This window comes from Bombus vosnesenskii, unplaced genomic scaffold (assembly GCF_011952255.1).
Source record: "Bombus vosnesenskii isolate JDL3184/JDL3185 unplaced genomic scaffold, Bvos_JDL3184-5_v1.1 scf7180000013265, whole genome shotgun sequence".
NCBI lineage: Eukaryota > Metazoa > Arthropoda > Insecta > Hymenoptera > Apidae > Bombus > Bombus vosnesenskii.
This window is the reverse complement of record NW_022882925.1, coordinates 2,375,335-2,401,119: the sequence shown is the minus strand read 5'-3', so window position 1 is coordinate 2,401,119 and position 25,785 is coordinate 2,375,335. Positions and strand designations below refer to the sequence as shown.

The 25,785-nt window shown below is 42.6% G+C and overlaps 1 protein-coding gene across 1 annotated transcript in view; it reads right to left on the bottom strand.

Annotated features, from left to right (window-relative positions):
- The window catches only part of LOC117243443, a 122,714-nt gene extending 97,491 nt beyond the window's left edge, over positions 1 to 25,223 (bottom strand). Inside the window, exon 1 of the mRNA XM_033510946.1 lies at positions 23,807 to 25,223. The gene's annotated coding sequence lies outside the window, so the exon portion shown is untranslated. The remainder of the gene's footprint in view (positions 1 to 23,806) is intronic.
- Between the last annotated feature and the right edge of the window lie 562 nt (positions 25,224 to 25,785).

Here is a 25,785-nt window from a genome sequence, read left to right as displayed (position 1 = left end):
TCACTGGACGATTTCGCTTTTTGTGTAATTAACAATTTCACATTAACTACGTGCATGATTAATATTTGAGAAACACATGGATTTAATTAACATGGTTTCTCGGAGCATAGAACTTTCAGTGTTTCGTTTTATCATCACTTATTATTAATTGTATTAACATAAACTCATCCGGTTTTTATATTTGTTACTGTAAAATCGAATCAAAATTTGGCAGCGATAAAGGCAAAATTTTTATCTGCTAAGTTCTAACATATTCCAAAGTGGCAAACAATCATTAAATAATTTAGGATTCGTAGCAGGATGGCTGGACGCAGGAGAGGGTTGAAAAGTAGAAAATGGAAGTTTTCGAACGTGTCGCGTCGGTTTCGTTGACTTTGACCGATAGCCCAGCATGGGTTCGCGCTCTGTTATCTTAACGCACGCGGTAAGCGAAACGATACAAAACGAGAACGAACCACGCAGAATAATTAAATAAAACAGAAAGTGGAGGAAGGGAAGGTGCGACGAGAGAGGGTAAATCGCTTGGATGGAAATAAGAGACAGGTAATGCTGAGGGGTGGAATTGTAGGGTGAGACAACGAAGCGGAGGAAAGGGGGGAATCGAGGGAATTGGAGGAACAAATGGAGTTCGACTTTTCTGTGACAAACGAGCGTCCCCGAAATGTCAATCAAACGACCGTACTGGCGCATTCCGAGCTACTCCACCTGATTTGGTTAGACGTGCAGATATCGAGCAGCTGCGTCGCTGTTCACAAGTCAAGTCACGTGGAATTCGATCCACAGCACTGGCCGGTCAGTGTGTGTTCTTTATCAGCGAAATTCTGATAAACCTCGTCACCTTGTCTCGCCTGAGAACCTTATCGAGATGATTAAGAAGCTGCGTCTCGGTAACATTGTTGCCATTATCGAATTTTCATACTACAATCTTGCTCTCGTTTTAGCAACGAAAAAGACTCGTAGTGTTTTAAGAAAATGTTTAAACGTAAAATTAAGACGAGAAACAGCGCATATAGGTAGCAATTTTTTTCCTATTTTACTGCAAAATGAAATTTTTGTATTTTTTCGTGTTACAAAATATGGAACATTGGTTGGAAAATAACCAAAATGACATAGCAGAGTTAACAGTGTAATAGAGCGCCTTTGTCGCAAAAGGTCCCATAAGATAAAATAATAAATCGAATAAGTTATTGTTAATGATTGTTGTATTTCAATGAAAATTATTAAATCTCACGTAGTTTTTAAATATTTGGTTTTCGTATTCTGTATAATTCTACTTTACCATACTCTTTGTGTTTTAGAAACAATTGCTAAGTATTTTTTATTTCGGATGAGGGAATACTGACGTTCACTCGTTGACACGACGCGACGTTTACTTCAGGAAAAGCATGTGTTCCTCGTGTGCCAATTTTCGGTAGATTCGTAGTGGCATGACAAAATACGACAAACCAGCGTAATATTTTAAAATATCAGCAGTAATAGCTGATGTGTAAGACCGTAACAAAATATGTGCTTCATTGTATGAGATTTAAGAGAAGCATATTTCGTCGCGAACAATTTTGGAGCAGAATGGTCGGTATATTTAGACGAAGACGGACAAACTACAACTAAGCAGTTACACGAGGGATTTCAACATCCAGCACAAATGTCTCTGTTCATATAATAATTTTCAACTCTGGCACACCTTAACCTTGAAGCATTCGATCCAATTGTATTTTTCTCACGTCAAGAAATATCTTTTTACGACTACATACATTTTCAGATTCGTCTCAAATATCAATCATAATATAAGATAATGAAATGATATGATCATAATCATAATATCTCCAGTCTCATTAGTCTACATGTAACAAATTTCCATTTAAATTCCACTTCATATGTTCACTAAAAGATATAAAAGTGAACAAAAACCCACAATCTTCTCACTAGAGAGCTAACAAGATTTTAAGATCCACCATTCGTTAAGATTTACAAACTATACCGATGGAATAACGCAATATAATGTACAACCCCCCCTTCTTCTATGGTGTCGTCAACAATCTCGTAAGCAGTTGATCCGATATTAAACCTCAATTAAACAAAAGAAGGCAATAATTCAAAATATTTCGTACAACACGCATAATATATAGCTAAAAGGTTTCACCGTAAAAATTCGAGGATCGCAGCAGGGTTAACGATATTGTGAGGGTGGAGCAGTCGTTGTTCGCCATTATATATCTTGTGCGATTGGAGATCGTTGGATGGGAAAAGTCTCGCGGGAGAGACGGAACGCCCAGTTCTACGAGATCAGGATTGATCGTTACATTTATTCGTAAACGGTGGAGACGCGATGGTCAATCAATAAACGTCAGAGTGTGCAACTTCCGAGAGGCGTTTTCGCCGCGAAAGCGATAATTTTACTCGGGTTCGGGTCAAGGTACATCGTCGCGCGCCACGGTGGCATTCGACCACTTTAGAAAGTCGACGCTGCCAGCCCCACGACGATCCTCCGCTCGCCGATATATAAATATTAATAACTACAATATCGTAATTTCAGAAACAATGCGCGACACGGCCACACCCGAACACCGCGGCCTAGTTACATGCAAGCCACGACATTAAAAAGCTGTTCCCTTGTGGTTCTCTATCCGCGTTACACCTACTCGATCCCTGACTCCAGCACTTTTGGTATCGGCTCGATTTTTCAAGCGATAATATCGCAAGAATGCTTCCAATTCGAAGATCGACAAGTTATTTCAATGCACGACGAATAATAAGTGAATAATGGATAACAATATATCGTTTATTCATTGTTTATTTTATGTGCCGAAGATAATTGCCGATATTATAACATTAAGAGTAATTACAAGGGAAATCTATTTATTTTCCGACAAATTTCACCATCCATTTTTCATCCATAAGACGGTCAAAAGCAATAAGAAACGAGGAATCGAGCGTTTAACGAATTATAGGGAAAATAGATTTTTCATTATCGACCATTGGTTTTTAATTGGCGACGTTTTGACAGGGTGTTCCTAATGTGAAAAACGTATCATATTTTGAATTAAGTGGAACAATTCTTCATCGCGTAATTTCCTACAGAGAAACTAGAATTTCGCTTATACATTGACGTTTCATTCGTAACGCGATAAAATAATTCCAATTTAATGATCGACAATTTATTCTGCAACAGTGTGATCCACGAGGGACGATGCATATCTCGATCATGTGATATACCGTAAATAGATCTTTCCATTTAAATGACCTATTTTTAATGGATATCGCGAAAGAATATTTTTACATTACGATAAACATCATATTGCAACGTAACGTTACGAGGCTGTTGGCATAACGTTTTAATCGTGGAAACGATGCGAAGCAGATCGAGCCGCCAACACCGTGAATTATTGCGTTCCACTTTGTCCTGTAATCACGATTTTTTCATACCGTTTTTGCCAGCCGCGAAAGATTCCGAGCTTACATTGAAACATTTATTCGTTTCGATTTCATAAAGAATTGCGTAGTTATTAGATAGGAGAGCGAGATAAGAGACCCATATCTGCGAGTCGTGAATCGCAAAACATCTTTTTGCCGAGTTACGTTTAAAAATACTAAGTGCTACATGTTCACTCGCGGCTTGTCATTTTTTCTTTTCTTTTTTCTGTTTTTTTTTTTTTTTTTGTCGAGTCTTGTCGCACATTCACGATCGTGGACAAGTCGATTTTCGAGGTCGTAGAAAATAGTGGTACTGCAAATTAAATCACTCGAATAAGGAAACAATTCTTTATTTTTTTTACGTTCGATTCGATTTTTATACGTTCACGTTAATTTCCAGTTCTTATATGTCTAACTATAAACGCATCAAAATTTGCAGTCCTCATATGGATGACTATAAACGTCAGATAATTTGCAATTTTTGTATCTTGTGATTAATGTGACAAGGAATGAGGTGTACGGTGTTTGCGGCCATACCGAGGAATAATTTATCATTTTTCCCCTAGAGAGGACTATATTCACGAAAAAAAGGAAAAATGATAGAGCCAACGTAATGCAGGATATTTTATTAAATAAGAATTAAACTCGGGATACAAAAAGCAAGATCGTATCAATAGCTTAGTAAAGTAGGTATTATCGAAAGTTTCGAAAAGTTTCATTATTTTATTCAAGTTCATCTCCTTAGACTTTGTCGCGTTCCTATCTTATGCCTCGTATTTGTATAAAAATTGAAAATTTTTTAATGATTTTACTCTTATCAGAACTACATTGCGTACTTGAAAACGAACAGTCATAATTTGTTTAATAGATTTATTTGGGCGAATTAATTGTCAACCGCGTTGAACGGAGAACAAAAAGCAAATATATAGGGAATTGCAGGAATTATCAGGCTGACACAATGGTCACGAATGTCACAACGATGTCAATGTTCAAGGTAAGTAGTCGACATGAATAATTAATTTCCTTTATTCGACAAATAAGCCGCTTCCTCCGTGGATTACAAATAAACTGAATATATCCAACGATACTCTCGTCAATTTGGTACAATCGGATTAATTTCTTTTCTTGTTTATCGTCTGTCACATCCGTCTCATCGTCGTTTTCCTCACTTTTTACGTCCACCTGCTTATCGTTTTCATACTGTCATTGCATCTGTCGTCGTGCAACTCCACGTACGTTATAACATAATTTCATAACATAATCGTTATTCGATTGCGTTATACATCACAGACAGAGAATCTACAAACATCCACTTAACATCTTTACACGCGATACAAACAGGTTGCAAACGTAAACTCGTAAATTTCGCAATTTTTATATTATGAAACAAAGCTTGTTGCTGATAAGTGCTTATTTCTGGAAGGTTTAATCGAAGGCAGGAGGGAAAGGAAATATTACAGCGATTCTCGGGTTTAGAGAACGTAAATAAATGAAATTTATTCGCGTTCGCGGATTTGTCGGCAACAAGCGTTTTATCGCGGAGGATTTATATCGCGGCCGGTCTCTCGAGGAAATTCCGCTGAAAAATGTGCCGCGCATAAATACCGAATCAAGAAACTAAATTCCGCCTGGCGATTACGCGAGGAAGTCGACTTCCGTGCGTGGGTGGCTGTGTATCGAACAATTAACGCCACCAGCCGCAGATAAAGCGACTAAGAACGGCTTAGAAGACCGGGATAAATGTTTTCCTCCACCTTCGCGCTTCGAAAGAAACGCTCGATTATCGATTAACAGTTTCTCCTGTTCTCCTCCTTCGATTACTCGATCGTGACTATCAGACTATCTTAATACTTAATACCTTTTATGGCTACTACATGCTGTTCTATAAGAACAATACGTTTTTTAACCGTTCGAACAGTAGACTTAACCAGTAAACAGTAGAGTTAACCAGTTAACAGTAGAGCATTTTTACAATCACGGAATTCGAAATTAATAAAAATAGATGAATATCGTTTGAGTGGATTTTAGATTTCGTTTGTGTCAATAGGATATAGTTTATAGCTAAAAGAAATGGAACGTAAAAAGAACAGGAGATTTATGGATTGAAACGAATCATCACGTTCATACGATTGACAATCCGAATGACGGGTTGATTTGTTTTCGACATTTGTTAACGAGTTACGACAACCAAATCTTTTTCATAAACAGTTAATTAAGGTAACACGTTATTGGACTCGTAAAATATTTCTCTGCAACTTACCGATTCAAATAGATGTCCTTGAAAAAAACTTAAACGTGTTGAAAACGAGTTAGTCATCGTTACTCAAGACGTAAAATACGAAATTTATAATACAAAAATTAACATAAACGGTGCTAAGATGTTCTTTCATCTGGTTGTCCGGGAAGGTTAACGTTCAGCTGCTTTATTTTTCGTCGATGTTATCAACGAAAATGCAAGTAAACGAATGATGAGAAAGAAGAGTTACACGATATTGTCTTTGCTTCTGGGCGAGGGATAAAATCGAAACGATGAGAAATTGCGCTGTAACGCTTTGTCTCCTTGCTATTTTCACGTTAAACCGGTTAAAACGGTAGAGCCCCATCGTCGACTGTCCCCTCTAAATGCCTGTCATTTGTTGGCGCGAGCGTATACTTAAATTAAATTAAATCAAGAACATGTGACCACGCGGCTCGTCGTTCGGTACGGACGATTAAGAAACGTTATTCCACTAAATTCCTGACGAATCGCCGTCCAGTGGAAATCATTGAGACATTTTGTCTCTAGTATTTACCATAAAATCTATTTCCCATACGTGAAAAGACATTTCGTTAATGACGAGCGAATTAAAGAAGTTTGATATGTCGGAAATAGAAAAACCAAGTTCATTGTACTCAACTCGTCAAGAACCAAAATTTCATCTGCTATTGATTCGCGGTTTTGCATATTCAAGTTCCAAGAGAAAATCCCAAGGAATTGTTTTAATATTTCTGTCTTCTTCCACCTTCTTCCAGATTCTATAACATTTGCGAAACTTAAAGAAATAAAAGTATTTACATATAATAACCAGCTGTATTTTAAACCGTAGCAATTTGTTTACGATCATAATTTATAATTTAAAATAATTTGTAAAATATCTATTATTCAAATACATTTTCGCGCTCTAACGAAACGACAATGCTCCGCGTAACCCACTTTTACGCCCCATTCCGCTATTTGCTGCCCAATAACTTAAATACAGAAGAAAGCGCGTGGAACGGAGACGAATACACAGCTTTCCACACCGAAGAATCAAAATACGTTTTTATACTTCAGCAGAATATTCCATTCGCCCGACTTTTATGCATAATTTCACGATTCGCTGGCGAGTAACCTAAACCGGCAAGGGAACGCGAACAACGGAAGTAGTCTTCGACACCGAAGAACCCGTTCACGCCTAAAGGATCTACCATTACAGGAAGCGGGAAGTTTCCCTCTCTCAAACACGAGCTACGATTTCCGCAGACGTTGGAACGGCCGTCCGTTTTCGGGAAGAGATCAGACGAGGATTCACGAAGCGAAATGAAGAAGCACCATCCGCGGAGACAAGCGGCGGCCGGGAGAAATCGTAAATTTAAATTTAGAGAGAGGCTGGTGCAGGCGCGCGCTCGTCTGCGCACCGCCCCCACTTTTCACGCGGGCGTCTTCAGATTTCGCCGTTTTCAAGCGCGAACAGATCGGTTGGGAAAAAGTGTGGCGGTTCTCTCGGTGCGGTGGCTGCGATTTGAAATTCAAAATGTAGCGCGGATTGACCGGCTTTCGTCGTAAATTGTCCCGGGCCGCCGTTTGGTGGAAAAAGTTGTTCGGATATTTAAGAGGAACACGCGAGGGCCCGAGCGCCTCCAATCGCCGGTCCTCATCGGATCGTCTCAATAAGGAGACGAATAGGTCGTTCTGGCTCTTGGTCCCAGGCAAAGAAAGCGCCGTGCACTCGCCTCTTCTCCCTTTCCAAGCTTCTCTTTTCCCTTTTTTTGTTTTTTGGATTGGGAGAATTTCCATTTCTTGCCGCGAGGACACCCTCGTGGCACCGCGCCGATTTTGGCGCAGATATCACGTTTCCTTGTTTTCTTGTTTGACGATTGTTTCTTTCGTTCGGCCGAACGATCTGCGAATTGGGAAGTTTCTGTGTAATTTACGACAGAGATCACTGCGAGAGCTTGCGAAGATTTTGTAGATGCTGCGAGTCTTCTTTCGTTTGATTGACTGGTTTGCGATTTAGAGAACTTTCGTGTAAATTATGGTAAACGTTATGGTATGGAAAACGTTAGATCTCGCGAAGATCTCGCAGACTGTTGTGACTATTCTTTCGTCTCGTAGATCAATTTGTGCGTGAACCACGATATGACATCGTCGTGGGATTTTGTGAGGATCTTGTAGACGTTGCGACTGTTCTTTCGCTCGACAGATCGGTTTCGAAATTGTGAATATTTTATGTAAATTTTAATAGAAATTGCGCTCTCGTACGAGGTAAAACTTCTATTTGGATGGTGATAAAAATCGTTCTGAGCCTTTGATACGTAAATCTTTTAAGATTCTAGAGCTTCTACAATCTACGTCAATCATAATTACGTGACTCTTTTTTTCATTCGATCAGATTGATCTACCAACTGCGAATTCTCTCCGTCGATGACGATAAAGGTCGTCCAGAATTTCCACGAAGATATTCTTCATAATGTTATTCCCCTTCGATGTAATAAATCTATTTTAAAATATAGAAGCTGCGACACGAATTCTGACAAAAATTCTCCCAAACTTCCTTCGAGATTTCCATTCAATAAATAATTATCCACGATATGACAATCGCATAAAGATTGTAATTGAATGGTTTACAGGACTGAACACAGGAACTACATCATTGATACTATTACGTCAGTGACGGGCATGAGTAACGGTACACGGCTTATAAAAACATTGGAGTTAATCCAAACAGAGTAATCTGGTCGATCGACGAGGTTCGAAAAGAGGCGTCGCGTCGCGCGGATAATTTTTATCGTCACAGGGTTTTTTAATCGGATCTCCGGCCCGAACGTGACGCTGCTCGCACGCGATATCGTTTCGTGTCCATGTTCACGCGGCGTTTCTTTTCCTTTCTTTCCTTTCCTTTCCTTTCGTCGGTATTCCGCAACGGTACGCGAGAAACCGGAGAGTTCGACGAGGGGACCGGAAATTAATTGCTTGCACGGCAATCGATCCCTGATTATTTCGTTACGTCGTACGCGAGACCGATTACTGCTGACGCGGAAAAGTCATCGCCCCCATCGACTCCCCACCACTTCAAACGCCTACACGCCTCATTTTTTTCGACTTTTCGCAGAATAATTTCCTGCCGATTAAGCGTCATTCGATCGCCGAATTAAATTCGTGTTACATCGTGCACTTAGAAACTGCGCCGAGATATTTTATAAAATGGATCGAGTCGCAAGTTTTCACTCGAATCGATGCAACCTGCATGTGTGTATTGGAACCTTGATCCTCGAACCTAAGCATCGCCGATCCTTAAAGACTATCATTTTTCATCGTCTCGAACTTTGTTTTAATATTATTCTTCTGTAGTAATATCGTCGTCGTGTTATTTCTAACTATACTACCTTTCTATGCAATCAGAATGGTCAATAAAGACCAATCGTCTTGATTTTCTGCCGCCATATAAATTTGACTTTAACATTTCATGATAGTCAGATACGTACTCGTAACGCCATTACTCCATATCGGCAGTTTTCTTAAATAAAAATTAGGAACCGAAAAGTTGAAGCTTGTTGGACCTGTTTGTATATCGGGTTGGCAACTAAGTGATTGCGGATTTTGTCAGTACCACCTAATGATAAAATCCGCAATCACTTAGTTGCCAGCCCAATAGAATATCGAAGCTGTTTGTATTAGCGTAAAAAGATACTTCTCAATAAATATATATTAACGTGTGAAATAGTTGGAGCTTGACGAAATTCTTTGGGATAAATATAACGAAATACTTTGGTACCAAATGTTTGATATATTGATCGTCGTAACGTGGAAGAATAGAAGATTATCGGTGACCAATATTGGTGATCGATATAGTATCGCTGATGTAAAGCTGAGTTGTAATAAAAACAGTTTTCACAATTTTGACAGATGAATCGCAGAATCGTGGAACTAGTACGTCAGTCGTGACATCGCCTGATTATATTCTTCGCGTGATAATATGTTTCTGTGCTTGAACAAAGGTTTACAACGGACTACGCAGTGTTCAAATTTCGTGCATCGAGAGGGAAACCAAAGAGAAATCTTAATGAACTGGAGAGCTTCCTAATAAACCTAATAAATTTCGTACTCGGCCCGCTCCACTTTCTCACGAGTGCGAATATCAAAAATCCTTCTCGGGAAAGTAAGCAGGTACAGCCGAAATATTCTCCCACGAAATTCTCTTTCATACTAAAAGCCAGCGTCGAATGATCGAACACATGCTTAGGTTTCACAGAAACAAGGAAGCGAACGAGGTTTAACATTTGCTCGGATGAGAAAAATCCCCCGGGTCGTTCCGCGCGAAGAAATCGGCCGATTTCGCGGAGATAAAAGGCCGGATCGTGCAACAGAGAATCCAGCTGACCTACTTGCCACTTGCATTCTTCCGTTGCAGTGTCTCTGCGCGCTATCGTCGCCGTTAGCGCAGGTACACGCGCGATATAGCGCGTTCCAAGCTCGTATCGCGTATCTCGCGTTTTACGATCCGCCATGCACCGCGACCAAAAAGTCCGTTTCAAGAAAACTGGAACTGAACAGTCGTTGGAGAAGTCGGACTATTCGATCGATAACACGCGGCCAGCCTGTCGCTTTTCTTTCCTTTATGTATATAAACGAGGACGTTTTACTGCCGCGATTTGTCCGCCGTCACCGCTAAATTTCTATGTCTGTTTTATCAGTTCGCCTGCTTTGTTATCCGTTTAAATGGTCGAAAACTAATCGGAGACAGCGTTCCAAGTTTCCATTACACGCGTTGGATTTCCTGATTATCGCACGAGGTCCTCAGGGCGATTTCGTTTTTATGCCGAGTGAGAATGGCGAGTGAGAAACGAATTGAATTTTTCTGAATTCTCTCGATCTTGTCATTTGTAATCCTACTTTCTGATAGTGTCGTAAGTCATGGGAGAGTTAACAGGCTTGAGATTTAGTATAAACGCGCGTTAGGATTCTAGATCGAAGTTGATACACGTTAACTGTATGGTTATTGTGTGAAAGATTACATCGTACCGGTTTTGGACATTTTACCGGATATTCGAATTTCACGGATAGATACCTCCGTCTTTCCATAAACAGAAGTTCTACGCGATCGACGATCAACTTGTCAAAAGCAAATGGTTCTGCTTCTACAAGCTCGTTAATTGCAACATGATAGTACAAATAATTGTACATTGAAAGGTGAATTTTCTACGCTGAACAGCAGAGATATATTAAAAAGTGTCCAAGTAACTTTACCGTGTTATTACCTAACCGACGACCGCTATACTCGTTTCCTCTTTTCTCTTTTCAGTAGAAAAATATCAGAGATTATAGTACGAGATAAGAGTTTTAATCGAGTGTGCTAAGTATACATAAGGTAAAGTGTCAAGCTGGTGAAACCAGGTGAACCAAATATCGAAGTCGAGTGGGTCCTGCGGCGGTCTCTTCCGAGCAATCCGATTAACGTCACATCTGGCCAGAAGCGTGTGTTGGTGACTTTCATAAATATATGCCTCGTGCTGCATAATCATAAATCTAATGGCGTGTCTTGTCCGTTCCATAAATGACGCCGCTGGAATCCTCCGGGTGCAAAGACCCCCTATACGAATTCTTGTCCCGGCTTCGATCGAGCGCCACGAATTTGGATCCGCGAAATCGACTTTCTAATCCTCCTCCGAGACCTCCAACCTCCCACGCGTTCCTTGCGAAACGTCCCTCTCGTTCATTAGGACGATAGAAACGTCTTTTTGGCGTCTTAACGAAGAAAGTAATAAGAGATTCTTTCCTAATATTTCGCGTAAGGATTTTTGTCGATTCTATAGACTGTTAGACAATCAGCGATTATTAACTAAAATTATTATCTTACGATAGGGAAATAAATCTATTGTTATCTTTGACTTTTGAATTCGCATGGACAATTCATTACAGCCATATAGAAATTTTGATGTGTTAAGAAATTCGTTCTCTGATTTTCTACATAGAATTTTTGTCAATTCTATGGACAAAAATTATTTCTTTCGCCGATAGTCAAATCTAACGTCGATTCTAGCTTTTGAATTCGTACAAACAATTCGTCACAATCATACAGACTTTCTGGCGTTCTAACAGCTTCTTTCTTCTACATTAGATCGTTATCGATTCTATGTGATTGTACCGGTCAAACGCTATCGAAGAAGTAGCCGGAGAATGTAGGATGCTCTGAAAGGAAGCTGGATCTAAAATTGTTCTGTGAAAAATTTGCTACTCCCGGAGAAGTACTCGATATATCGACAAAAAGAAACAATACTTATTTCTAGCTATCTACTATATCTGGTAAGAAACTGTATCTACTTCAAGAGACAACACGAAGATGACGAAGTTTCATGTAACCTGTCAAACCACATACTGACGATCTGATAAGATCGCAACAACATCGCGTCGCTGTTCCCTTCGAAACCTAAGAAAACACCAAGAAGAAATCCTAATATTTGTAACGTTAATACTCGTCCATAGGAATCGGTCAATTACAAAAAAAAAAGGAGCAACACCGCGAAGCTAACCTAAGAAGTAGAAGAAAATAAACCAGAGTCGACGTATAAAGTCTCGAGATCTGGAAGAAAATCCGCTTAGGAACAATGCAAGGACCTGGTCGAGGTCCCCGTTGCGGAGAAAAGCCGACGTCGGATGGCGGAGAACAGCGGCAATCAGCTGATCCACTTGGGACCAGTTCTCAGGAGGAGAGCAGCGCTGGAACGCGGTGTGCGTTCGCAGGTAACGCGACTGAAGCCATGCAAAATAAGTTGTGTAGGTGAGCCAGACACGAGAGGAGACGTGGCAAGGCAGAAATGCGCTAGGGTGGGAGGGGGAGAGGGAGGAAGAAGTCAAGGAGGGAAAAAGAGAAGAAAGGAAAAGAAAAGCTGGAAACGAGGCTGTGCTGGCGGGGACAGCTGGCGACTGGAATGTGGGTTAGGCTGCCCATAGGTGGGCCGCTCTAATTATGAATTAATTCCTGAATAACGGTCGAACCCGTGCGACACGAGCTCGCTGATGAAAACGCGATCCGGAGAACCGGTCGCACACCGTCATCGGCCCCGGTGCTGTCCTCTTCTGTGCTCGTTTCCTGTTTCGTTGTCACTTCCTCCATTTTTCTCTGCCGCTGTCCAGGAAGAAAATTCTTAAACCTTTCGCGCAGCTTTCTCGAACAGATTGAAACCAGATTCGGCTTACAGTTTTCGATCTCACACTTCGTCAGTGTAGGAAGACTGTTTTCTGTCGCCTCCTCCATTTCTCTCGATTATCGTTCGGAAAGAAAATTTCTTTGTCTTATGGAGACTCCTTTTTTCGGAGAGGTCCAAGAAACACTCGTGGTTCTTCATCTCTTGATCCTTAATTCGCTACTATAGTAGGAACTAATCGTGGATGGTGCGTCTCCATGAACATAATTGGATTTATGATATCGTCCAATGTTTGATTTGACGTGTATTTCGTCGATACATACAAAGGCACGACCGGACAGTGTCTGACAGTGAAAATACGAAATTGTAAAGAGAAAAATGTTAAAACGTACTGTGATAGATATTCTAATTTATGTTGATGTAATTGAATTCATTAGGTTTGGCTGATAAGTGTGATGGGGGCTTATCCTCGTGTATGCAGCCAAAATGCTGCGGTTATGTCCAAGTGTATAAACAAGTTTGGAAATTTTTTGTTTGCGACAAGTTTGCGACATTACCATGTTCCAGCAACGAGAAAATAGAGTATAAAGATCAGCTTTTGTTACAATATACCAATATATAGTTGAAAAGGAACGTTAATATGCAGAAAATATTGGCAAATCTCGACCTGCTTTTTTTCATTTTAGTCAAAGAAATTATGGACACGAGAAGGAAAGCAAGGACACACATCGAGTATATTCATCTACGCTACTTTAACTTCGTTTTTTCGCTTTCTTTGCACGAAGTTGTATCTAAGATGACATTTATCAAACGCTGCAGTAATTTTCATTATGTATTTTATTTCATCCATCGCGCTTACTATTCCAACGTCATGTTACCAATAAATGAACAATGAAATCTACTAACTCAGCTCCTAAACCTAAAACACTTCGATTACAATAAAACCGTTTCCAATTTCCCACTGCCAGATTAATTCATTAATTCAGCAGACACAACGACTGACCACTGACGTCTGTTTCGAGAATCCCGCGACACAAGCTGCCTGAAATGTCCTCGATATCTATCACCTAATATGATACAATAATCTATCATCATCTGCGATCTCACAATTTTCCAATTTCCCAATGCCCTGTTAAGTCGTAACGAAATACACTAGTCTGACCATTGACATCTATTCGACGAATCCGGCGATACAAACAAATCTATTAACTCAGCCTCTTAAACCTTCAAACCGTCCCAACTGTAATAAAAAACCTTTCTTAATTTCCCAATGGCAGATTAATTCGTAACCGAACACCGTGGTTGACCATTAACATCTGTTTCAGGAATGCCGCGACAAAAACTGCCTAAATTGTCCCCGTTATCTATCGACTTCGAGCAACTTCCCCCGACCAGAATTAGTGTTGGAAACCCAGAGACCCAGGAACGCTCGAGTCTGAACGTAGGGAATGAGAACCGAGGCCGTTATCGGCTCTTATCAGCCGGCTTAATTGCGCGGTGTAAAATCGTGCGAAGAGCCGACCGCACGAGGGCTCGACTTCTTCGAGTATGTCCTATCATCTCTCCCCTACAGAGGTGGTATTCCGGGTGTTCACCGGAAGGTCTCGAGTCGAGTGGTGGATTTCGAGGGAGCCGAGCATCCTGTCGTCGTTCGAGGATCGACTGACAGGGAGAAGCACGCGAGCAGCAAACCGCCTCGAGTCGCCATGCCACGAGGTGATGAATGATTTCTTTGACTCCAGAACGCGGCATTGACTTGTCGGAGGGATCATCGTGACAAACGATCTCGGATGCGACGCGACACGCTCCTCCTCTTCGCGTAATTAGACATCGTCCGACATGATTTCTGTTACGAATCGCGGAAAGAAACGAATTATACAGAAATGGTTGAAAGTACAGTTGCTTGCAAAAGTAGCGGAATATTTATGGAAACAGTTTATGAGCGTGTATCATTGTATACTGCATCATGATTGTACCGGGAAAGTTTTTGAAGTTTTTCAAAATTTTGAACAAACCTGGAGATCTCGTGGAATAAATTTTATTATAATTCGAGCATGATACGTACATAGAAGCTACAAGAACATTGATTTTTTTTTTAAGTAGCATGTTTTACAATGGAAATATCAATCTTGAGCCGCCAAAATCATTATTTTAACGAATTCATGTATATTACTTGAATTATAACACAAATTCTTCCGAGTCTCTATAAAAATTTTCTAAGCAATGCAAATACTCTTTCATTTAATTGTACGATTTTAGGATCGTGGAGCGTTTATGTAAATTGCAATAGAAATCGTTCTGGGTTTTGTTAAAGATTTTGTACATGATGTAACTCTTCCTTTATTTGACAAAAAATTGCGAATATTGTACAGTATCGTATGTTATGAAAAAAAAGACACACATTCGACGTGCCTCGAAAAAGAACGAGGCTGATGGTTCATCTCGATGTACTTGAACCGAATGGTTCGATCTCTGGAAAAATTCGATCTACTATTTCAATCTACGGAAAAATTTTGTCCAGTGGTTCGATCTATGAAAAATGTCGGTTTATTGGTTCGACGTATGTAAAAATTCAACCTATTGGCTATAACGCGAATTAGGAATATTTAAACCGATAGCTGGCCGATTACCAACGTTCCGTTATTAATCGGTTAGTGGCACGTGATCGATGGAAATCATTAATTCACGTGTAACTGACCCAGTCTAGATTTATCTCGAGCGATCTTAATTAAACCGTAAGTAGTACCACGGGCTCGCAATGGCGTTATTGATACACGTTTGACAGAGTTGCATGCAGAATTCTGCGTTTCGTATCGAGCGGTGATAAACCGACATTCCAATCTCACTGACATACGAGATCCAAATTGCTAACAATTTTTTATTCCCCGTGTATCATTACCCCACGCGTAATTTGACTTCAATGTTGCCACAACGACGCACGACAAACCTTTTTACTTTCTAGTAAATTCCTCGCGACACCTTCGTCTCTGAGATACATTGCCCGATTCAAAGTACAGACGGGTCGGATATTGGTTTGTCGAACGAGCTACCAGAAAAGGAAGAAACACATTGGCCTGGAAAAAGAAGAACGAAAGAGGCTTGACCAAATGGATCGACGATTCAATTTGATAATTATCGTTGCTTAATAACCAGAGAAGAATCGCATAGGCTGTAGATCTTGTTTCGCAGCTTTCCATTTCGTTCGTTGGCCGAAAGGATCCCGAAGGGATTCTTGCCTCGAAGGACAGAAATATGCGCGAGCCACGCACGTCTGCTGGAAAAGGAGAGGAAACCGGCCACAGCGGAGGGAGGCAGAAGAGCAAAGTCACCGATTTAAATTGAAGTCGGGGAACACCCGCGAGGGAGAAACATTCGCTGGCCTATCGGGTTTAATAACACCCGGCACCGACTCTATCTGAAATTACGGATGGTGCTCCGATCTCGGCCTCTTTCTGTCTCGTTTCTCCTTTTCCAACTCCGTTCGAAGATCGCCACGATACGCTACAACATCGGCCGTGGACGGTCTTTTTAAGAAAACAACGTATGAAGAGCGATTGTTTTTATTTTTCTCTTTGAAGATTGACGTTTTCAGTAATTTGCGTGGGTTCTTTTAATTTTTAATCTACAAGAGCACGATATACGATTCAAAGTCGGAATGGACGTTCTTTCGTAAAAAAAAAAAAAAGAAAAAAGAAAAGCAACAATTCTGCGGAGAATGATTTCTTGTTTCGTAGTGTCTTCGAAAATTAGAGTTTTCAGTAATTTGCACGGAGTGCTTTTTTATTATTCTGGACAAATTGCAGGGACATGTACCGTAATCGAAAGCAGGTTGCACACGTTCGTTTAAGGAAAACGATGCATGGATAATGACTTTTTTTTACCTATTTTCTTTTGAGTTTAAAAATCAGCGTTTTGAATAATCTATACGGAACGTTCTTCGTTCATTTTAGAGAAACTGAAACAACACAATCTGTAAGCAAGAATAAAAGGGTTTGATGTGAACGCCTTACTATCGAGTTAGGAGGGAACGTAGAAGAAAACGAGGTTGAATTATGTCCGTGATAGTGAATTTGATATTTCAAATTACGAAAGATTGATTATGATATAAGTAAAACGGCAGTAACTAAACGGAAAATTAATGCAACGAATAAAGAAACTCAAGTGCCGATAATCAGAAAATTTATTAAAAAATTCACAACGTAACGTATCAGCTTCTGAAATGAGAATTTAAGTACTGTAAAGAATTACCGACTACCTACTTACTAAATTAGACAAATTTAGAGAATCAAAACGATATTAGAAAAATCGTAAAGCAGAGTGGAATTGGGAAAATTGGATTCCTGTACGATTATGAAAATTTATGGTGAAAACGCTATTAGACGATTAGTAGATGAGGAAAAAGGGGAAAAGAGAAAAGCTAATAAGTAATGAGACTTACATTCTCGATAAAATTACAACAACGTTTCTTATCTATATTTATAAGGCAGGTATTACTGAATTCTCGCTTCGACGATAATTGAAAAGCTGTTGAATTAGCTATTAATTCCTACGGTCTAATTTATGCGTAAGGAGCCATAACTATTCATAGAGTGCGCGGCGATATTCCATTACAGTCTGACAGAAAACTACAATCCGTATTCTCTGGTTTCGACTCGCTTTTTTCCCTCTTCTCCTCATCGTTCTACCTCCCATTCTCTTTCCAATATTACACGCGTGTGTTTTACTCGCGTAAATTTACATATACGCGTTGTAACAATCATCGAACGCAACGTGGAACAAACGAAACACGAATCGAAAAGGAAATCCTTTCGCTCGTTGAATTAATCGTTTCAAACGCCCACGAGCAAGCGTCACCTATTTATCAAAAATCACAAATACTCCGTTTATCTCAATCTTAATTTATAAAATTGCAATTCACAAATTGACTCATTAAGAACCAACGTCGCATTAATTCAACGTGTCATTTGCAATTTTATTGTTTCCCGCCACTCTGATTATATAAAAGAATTCCAAGGATTTCTTCAATACTCTTTTCGTTAACATTCTTTCCACTTAGATTCTACGACTTTACGATGTCTAAATTGCTCGATTCCTAATGCGGTAGCCGCCAAAACTTTCCAAAACGCGCGTACCATCATAAACAGGGTTCCGCTTAATGTTAGAAACACCAGATTAATCAAACTGAATAATTCGTAATTTTTCGCCGAAATTTCATCCATTTTGGAGCGACGCATTTTCAAAGGTTCGGTCGGATTTTCCTTAAGTAGAAGCTTTCTCCTACACGTTGCACCTTAGTTTCTTTCATACATATTTTATAGCTTATTCGTTCGTAGTTGAAGCGTTAACGTCGGATTTTTCAGATCCGTTACGAAACAGAAACGGGAATATTCATGGACGAGACGTCGACAACGTCAAGCGAGATTTGCATCAAAGACGTACGCCACGCTCGTAAATCCTCTTCTCGGCACACACGGCTCGCTCTCGATGGATCTGTGCCTCGGCCTAAGTCACCTAATAGAGTATCCAGCGGTGGCGGCGTGGAAAACGACGAATACGAAATCGATAGAGTGTGTTCTCTCTCGGTGCTACAAAGCAACACGAGATCCTCGTGTTCAGCATCGCGGCGAGGATGCACGAAGAAGAATAGACGCGACGCCGGCACATGTGGCCGTCATTAGTCATTCGAAATTCTTCTGTCTTCGCTTTTTAATTCGTGCATCGAGATCGCCGCGGTTTCACGGCCGCGTCGAAGCACGGCCCGAGGGTAAGAGAAGAAGAATACGGCCGGGCAGAGCGAAGCACACGCGTAACGACAAAGACAACAGAAAGGCAATGGGAAGAGAAGAAGAAGAAGAAGAAGAAATGGGAGAATGGTTGTAAAGGGAGGTGAAGAAGTGCACATTCGGACTGGAAGGTTCGAAGGGAGGGGGGAATGAGAGAAAATCACGCGTGGTTCGTCATAAGAGGAATTCCTTTAGCGATACTGGGCCCTCCATCTCCTCGTCTTCTTCTTCTTCTTCTTCTTCTTCTTCTTCTTCTTCTTCCTCCCTTATCCCGCCTGTTTCGTCCCTCCCGTCCCTTCTGGCCCACAGACCCCGTGCTTTTTTACTGGTTTATGGGATTTTTTTCACGCGGACCGCCGAGTCGTACATCAGAGAAGGCTGACTGAGGTCTTTCTCTCGTTTGGATGCCCCCTCTTTCTCTTTTGCACCGCGTGTACGCGCGTTCCATCGCCTCCTTTCTTTCTTTCTTGTTCGCGTTCGTTTTCTCTTCCATTCTTTTCTTTACTGTTTCTCTGTCTGTCTGTCTGCCTGTCTGTCTCTCTTTCTCCGTTGATCGTGGTTGAAGGGTCGTGTGCGTGTTGCCATGAGGGAGAAGGAAAGAGGAGACGAACAATAAAAAAGAGCAAATGCCAGCCGCCATAAAAACAACTGAAAGTATTAAAAACTTTAGGCCTTTTACTGCCGAGCTGCCTTCCCGAGGAAGGTACAGTCGGACGTATACGAACGACCCGCCTCGAGAACGCTCTCTCTGATGCCTTCTGATCTTCCCTTCGTTCCCCCCACGCTTTGTCGATCGATGGTAATTGAATAATTGTTCGGGAACTTCCGATCAAATACCCGAGGGCCGTTGCTTTAACTTTCTGTATCTCACCATCTCTCAATATTTTCATCGTTACCGGTTCACGCTTGTAGAAGTTTGTATTTTTGACGATCACGCTAATTCCGTTCAACAGATGTCGCAGTCGATAGTCTCGTTAAACGATACTCGATTCGTCGTAAATAAATAAACGAATAAGTCACAGGAATGAAAGAAGCTAGAGAACAACAGTTTCCACTGACACGTACGGCGAAAGGGATTCGGAAGCAAGAAGATTATATTGTAACATGCCCGTGTGAACATCAGGCCGCTTAATTCGATTTTATAGATTAGGCAAGAAGTTTCGCCGGTCCAATTTACCAAACACGCAATCCGGCACACGTAGCCCGTTTCTTTGCGGATCTAAAGGGACCAGAACTGTCGAGAATTCGAGCGATTCGGAACGCGTTAGACCAAGAAGAATTCATTTCCACGCGAAACCCGATCTATCGGCTGATTCTTCTTATCTTTTCTTCTTGCCGCGAGGGCACACGCGAACAACAATTCGTGACCCGACAAAACCGTGAAACGGAGGGAAAAAGAGCGTTCGCCTGGGTGGCGGATAGTGGCGAATATGGAGAGAAAGAGAGAGAGAGAGAGAGACGAGGTATGGCGGGTAGGAGTAGAAAGAACGAATGACGGGGGATGGAGGCTGCGCCTCGTAAAATTATCGTACTTTAATAAAACGTGTCGTGCAAAACGCGAGGATAACGAGAAAATATAGGGTTCGAAAGACTCGTGAAATTTATAGAGCGATCGCCAGGTCCGCGAGCAAGATGAACGAAAGGAGAGAGGGCGAGAAAGAGAGAAAGTCACATTTTGGGATGGTCAGGCCGGGTTTAGTTCGGAGGCACAATAAGATGCCGAATAAATCAACGGAAATACCGTGAGTATCGAGCTCGCAAGTCGATGTTTTACGATCGAACGTGATCGTCGAGCCTTGAATCCACCATCGAGACCAGAAAAAAAGCTTGGAAACAAGTTTTACAGTTTCCCCATTTCCTCGCTCGTGATACGCGTACAACACGAATGGGATGTTCTCCCATCCTCTCCACGTCGACTCCTCTTTACCGCAGTCATCGATTTCAATAAATATTTCATCACATATTCCGCGAACGATTACAGATTCATTAGATTATTTTTACCGGAGTCCGAATGAAACGTGCGTCGTCGTGTAAAATCGGTTTACATGTTGTCATGTAAAATAGGTTAATAAACGTGCTAATAGGGAATCCTTCTTCTGTGTCGAAGATCGTTTTCTTTTTAAAAGGTCTTCTCTCTCCGTGTACCTGCTCTATTATTTTTAAGTGATTCATAAACTGCAGTTACTTGAAAATGATTTGCCTCTACCATTTCTTATCGTCTTTCTCATTGATAGAACTATCATTGATTCGTCGATAATTCCAAGCATTAAACGCAGAAACTGTCTCTCTAAACGGGGAAAAAAACGTATGGAAAAGCCCGGTTATTCGGTGGAAATTTTTTCATCGTTGCGCGAGACCAGATACTTTTTAAGTCTAATAAGGAAAAGTACTCCTATACTATCTTTCATCGGCAAATCTTTCCTAATTTCCAAATCACTTAACTCGCCGATAATATCAAACACGAAAACCATTTTTATTCGTCGCGTCAGGCCAATTTCTTTTTAAAACGAATTAAAAAAACATAGCAACACTAGAAACTTCAGCTTGATGAAACTTTCTTAACCTCCAAATCATCCGACCTGTCAATAATCCCAACGAAAGTCTCGAACTTTCAAAGCATCCTTTAAACAAAACAAAAAGAAAGAAAAGAAAAGAAAAGAAATACTCGAAACGAAGAAACCAAGAAGAGGAAAGGAAAAGCACCTACTTAAATCCCGATCACTGGATGGAAATTTTTAATCGCGGCCTGAGATCAGCTAATTCAAACAGCGCTAATTTGCGCGGGCAAATTACGCGGGACCGGCGGCGATAACTAAACAACGGTGCGAAAAAAGGATAAGAAGAAGGAAGCGGATCGCAGCGGAGGCAGAAACGGGAGACGGTAGCGCGACATAGTGGAGTACGACGTTCGTGATTCTCTAATCTCTGCAAACCATCCCCCAACCTCTTCGCCGGTTCGGAGTGGAGGAGGCAAGAGTCTTTGGGTGCCCCTGGAGGGCACCTCGACTACGTTGTACCGCACTGAGAGGGCCGCGGCAGCAGTAAATCTCGCGGACAAACAATCATAATTTTCGAAGAGCTAACAAAAAGCAAGAGACTCTTTAAAGGGAGCCGATGCCAGGCAACATGAAATGCGGCCGCCTCCGCGCCTCCAATTGTTTCGAGGTTTTCTTTCCTCCCCTCTTTCGCCAAAGCCACCGCAACCTCCTCGCCCTCTTTTTCTCTCCTCGTCCTTTCCTCCTTTCCACCAGATTCGCATCCGCGTGTATCAACAAGTGTGCACTCTTCCCTCGTTGATTTCTTCATTCCTTTATCTAGAGTCTTTCTTGCCAATTGTCTTTTTTACACCGATCTCTCCCCTTCGCGGTTTCTTACGCGTCTCTTTTTTCTTTTCTTCCCTCTCTTTTCTTCCTACGGCCTGTTTACTTTAGAACGTGTCGGTAGATCGATCCTAAATGGCTATATCGCGAGGGGTTTTGTCGGTTTAAAGGGTAATAAGAAAGATTCCTTGGAGAAGAGTCGCGGGTCTAATTTGGCGCAGCGATCGGACGAGCAGCTGCTTCTTGCGATTTACTTTAGGAATTCGCGGGGTGGATTGTACGTATTTCGAGGCTGAAAAAGGAAGAAGGTTCGCGCAAAACCTTCAACTCGCACGCCGGTTTTTAGTCTCTTTACAGAGGAGAGTTTCGAGCGAAAGAGCGGAAAAAAGATCATAATTCAACCTTGATGTTCTCCTCCGATTCTTCTCCGCGTTTGTATCTCTTCTGTTTTAAATATTTCCTTCGTAAAGAGCGTGCAATACACGAAAGGCGAGAAACACTAAAAGCAAACGTACAGAAACTATATATACGTACAGTATCCGATTATATCTATTGAAATAGAGAATCCATTTCGATCGTATGGATCATCATTCAAAATCATAATAATTCAAATCATAATAATCACAGAGGACTAGAAAAGAACACTAGAGATTTCGGTATACGACCAACATGCTTGTCATCCATCGTGAATCGAAACGAAGAAGATACGTCACGCTAATCCTTCTAATATTTCCAGCAAACATTTCACCATAGATATACATATGGTTTCACTTACCAAATCGATCGCAGCTAAGCGAGAACAGAAACGAACGATAAACCCGCGAGGCCAGCGTAAACGAGATCGAATCCGATAAGTGTAAGGGGAAAATTTCCAAACGACACTGCATGGAACATGAAAACACCACCTGTTCCAAGACTCTTTGTTCTTTTTTCTTTCTCTCGAGACGGCAAATTACAAGCCTCATTTTCAACGTCTCAGCAGTGGTTGAAAAGAAAAGAGGAAGAAAAAAAGGCGAAGGAAATATACAAGGCGGGATGGTTAATTCTCGGTGTGCACACCTTTATCGAACACGAAGGAGGAAGTTCTGAAAACGAACAGGGGCAGTGCTTATCGAGAGCCGTGATTCTGATTACAGGCTCTCGGGACGAAGAAATCGTCAGGCATGGTTCGCCATAAAAATTCACCCCCGGCCAACCCCCGGTTCCGATAACGTGTTTCTTTCCGTAGTTGGTTTCTTAAAATCCCGCTAAGATAGCATCGTCGCGTGAAATCAGCCAGCGTTTCTCAGTTATTTCCACCCGGCCAGACCGTGAGCAGCGCTAATTTTCCGCTCTAACCGAACGCGATATTCTCTTACTGGTAATTACGTGTATCTGTGCAGGTCGAGAGGATTCACGCCATTCGACAGACATGTAACATGTGCGTTTTTAGAATATAATCCTGAGAGTCGGATGAACTCGGTCTCGCGCGAAAGAATATTCTCGTAGTCGGGTGTCAGCCGCGAAATTTTTCCTTCTGCTACGAAAGAACAATGCGTCCATGCTAAATCCGGCCTGTGAAACGCGCACCTCTCAAAATCCGAGGCTAAGTGGCTGCCAACTACTTTACAGCCCTCCCCTGCAATAACCCATCACTTCCCTGACATAATTCAAATACTTTGTTACTGCAGGCGCGCGGCAATGTTCACTCGCTCGTATAAATTATAAATAAACCTGCTCCGCGACCCGTTTTAATGGCTTTCCCGAAACTCAGCAACGGAACATTCTGCTCGCTAACGATATTTCTACTAGACGGAGGCAGACTCGCCATATTTCCGCGCCTTTTTGCTTTTTTTTCCTAAAGCGCGAGATTATTCTCGACGATTCTTCTAAGGTCTAGTTAGAGGGTAAGACTCTTCAGGTATTTACCTCGACTTCTCTCTCTTTCTCTCTCTCTCTCTCTATTTCTCCCTTTCTCAACGAGTATCTCCGTTTCCTCCGCTTCTTGTCTCTCGTTTGGTGAACATAGTAGCGCTCTCCCGGCGATGAGATCCCGGAATTCAATGAAAGGTGGATGGGTCTGACGATAGTCGTTGGTCGTAACTTCCTTACGTCGATTTTCCTACACGAAGAGGGAAACTTCACCCGATCGCGTGTCGTCGCCGTGTCTCATCACTCACTCGTATAGTACGGTGGCTCTGTCTAAAGTTTCGTGTGGCGGAGTGTATCACTTTGGCATCGCGTTAACACCGATCAGTTCGAACCGACTGAGGTTGCGAGCCAGGTATCGATCACCAAGCTTGTCTCCGGTAATCTATTCCCTCGAGTCACACTGGTCACGAAAAACTTGTCACATCGATCGTATATTTGCACACCGTCCACGAAGAGAAAAAAAGCACTGGCCCTGTTGTTTTTTTCTTTCTCTTTTTCCCCCAACAAGTTGCACTGTCATCCGATGGACATCCACGAAACGGATCACTTAATTCGACGCAACACGAACGACGACTCCGGCGACCCTTCGACGACGCCGTGGAACCGGAAGTCCCCGGTACCAGCGCGAATTCACGAAGAGAAGTCGAGAATTGGCGGCGCGCGATGATGCCACTGTCCTCTCTTCCCTAGCTCGGCTCTCTCTACTCACGCCCGAGGGGGTGGGGAGAGGGTTTGTTTGCCAACTGGTGGTGGCAATGGTCCGCAGAGGGTGGGGTATGCGCGCGTCCACCGGACGAAACGAGCGAGATCACGATAAGACGCAGAAACGTACGAGGGGGAAAACGTTTCGCGTCGAAAGCAGCGCGTTCAAACAACTCGAAACGATGGAAAAACGTCCTCCACCTTACCGGCGATTCTTCTGGGGGGTTGATCGCGACGTATCCGCGGGTTCTCCACCCGTGAAACTCGCTACCCGGTGTGCCTTCCACTCTACACCGCGGAACACTCCACTCCGGCTGCTTGGTGGGGGAGGCTTAGGTTGACCAGAAGAAGAAGTGGGGGTGTTCCGTGGCTTCCGTCCGGAGGAGGCGGTCTGGTTCCGTGTGTCTAGCTGTCCACTGACCGGGCTGATAGGCCAAGGCGATCCTGACTCCGACTCGATCCGAGGGAGAAGGAAAAAAAAAAGAGGAGACGCTGGCACGATCCCGCGAGACCGCGCGCGGTCCGCTGCTAAATCGACGGTTCAACCCCCGTTTTTCACGGGGTTATTAGAACGACGTCGGACGATCCGTGGTCGAGAGAGAACGCGTGAGAACGTAGAGGCGTCCGAAGCAGAGAGAGAATCTTTCACCGAGCCCAGAACGTAAAACAAGCGAGTGCGCGTGGCTCGGCTGGCGCGAGATGACTGAACCCCTCCGAAGGGTAAGAGAGAGACAGAGTGGAGGGGAGCGGTGCCACTTCTCTGCCCCTTCCTTCGCCGCTTAGGAACGAACGCTGCGGTTCGTTGTCCCCACCAAAGCTGTCCTGGAACGATGCCCCACCCCGTCAGACGGAACGACACGTCGGGTTCTCCCCGCCTCCGCCGTCGTTCCACCTCGCCTCTGACACCCTCTCCGCGTCCCGGTTCCCAACCCAGACAGCTCGCGTTCTCCCCACGCGGTTTTCTGTCTTTTCTGTCTCGCTCGCACCCGAACCAACGGACTGCGATGTTCGCCGCGCCGCTGACTGAACCGGAGCCTACCGAGAGAGAACCGCGGATACACGCACTCCGCGAGGCTAAACGAGGGAAGAAAAGAGAAGGAAGCGTGTGTGCCACCGCCGCCACGCACACAAACCGCTCCTACGAAGTTCTTCTGCTCTTCGTCTACTGTCGTGGCACTCGTCCACCGGCTGGCGAGCGGCGTGCTGCGCCCCGGGGCGGCTTTCGATGCGTCGTCCACGTGCTTCTTCTTATCGCGGACTCACCCTCGAGTCCG